Source organism: Nicotiana tomentosiformis, chromosome 2 (genome assembly GCF_000390325.3).
Source record: "Nicotiana tomentosiformis chromosome 2, ASM39032v3, whole genome shotgun sequence".
Classification (NCBI taxonomy): Eukaryota; Viridiplantae; Streptophyta; class Magnoliopsida; order Solanales; family Solanaceae; genus Nicotiana; species Nicotiana tomentosiformis.
Window position 1 is genome coordinate 134,488,369 of NC_090813.1, and position 1,411 is coordinate 134,489,779.

Genomic DNA, 1,411 nt, shown 5'->3' on the forward strand with positions numbered 1-1,411 from the left:
CTGAAACAACCTTATGTGAATTTAAAATTTTCTTTTACCTTTCTTATACTAGAATGTAGAATCCATACTCAAATAAAATTACCGTAAGTCCCGACACCATCCAATGTAAATAACCAATTCTAGTGATATACAAATTCGAAAAATTTTCAATTGCCACATATACATTTTGAATCCGTTAGAACCCTCTCGAGAGTCATCAACTCTGCTAAAATCTAAATTGTACCACCCAAATGGGCCGAAAGACACGTGCCTCATTAGCACAATAACAACTAAAGAAGTAATCTCTACCTTAATACCACCGATCAAATTCATACTTCGTGCCCACTACATCCTTCAAAAATAACAACTAGCTCATCCCTATGATTTTCATATACTCATTAAGTGCAATATAACTAATATCCAGGAATTTCCTTGCTCGAGTCATCCTCGATCTCAACCTCTGCAAGTCATAACTGATCCACAAGTATGTCCTAAACCAAAACAAAATTTTTATATATAACCATGAAATTAAATTGTCAATAGCAGGCTCCCCCACTTGGCACAAAGCCATAGATTAAAACACTCAATAACTCACAATACTCATACTCTATCACTGCCATAATACTGCAGTCAGTTCAACGAAAATATTTCTCAAGCTCATGCAACACCAACCATAAAATACCTCAATCATCCGCTAATCTCGCATTCATTCTCTTAACACCCAAGTAAACTTTCTCAACCAGAATCAAATTCAAATTTCAACACGTATACCCCGTTGTAGAAAAGAAACTCCCCATTCAACATTATAAGGGACACACCTACGTAGGTTACTCCGCAGGAGACAACCCACCTGCATAGCCTCAAATTGGGATCTTGCTATACCCTTTCACAGCCACAATTACTACGCAATCAGTTAATTTTCTTGGGCCTGAACTCACCACAAGACATGAGAATTTAATTTGTCCCATAATTTAAAAACGTGAAAGTTTCTTCAACACACTCAAAACTCGAGACTATACATGAAAACGAAACACTTCTCGTCATATTCAAACTACTTGAACACATCCCGCGGTCACATCATACTTATCATACTGCCATTCAACCGCTCATCGAGCTACAAATTTCACTCATAGGGATATTACCAGATATATGAGTCCAAAATAGACAAGTTCACACAGCTGAAGCTATCGAGCCTAAGCTGCGGTCTAAACCTGGCCTCAAGTCCTCCATACAGGCCCATCACCAAAATGCAGAATACACATCTCGAACTTCATTCATAGAATCACAAGTCGCGATGAACAGCTGATACTAAGCGCTCACATGAGCACATAAATGCATGGAAGAAATTCAAAGAGTTATGTTTCAAGCTGAATCAATTCCGCACGATAAGGAAAGAAATATGAGAAATTATCCTAAATGCCCTGTAGCCTCT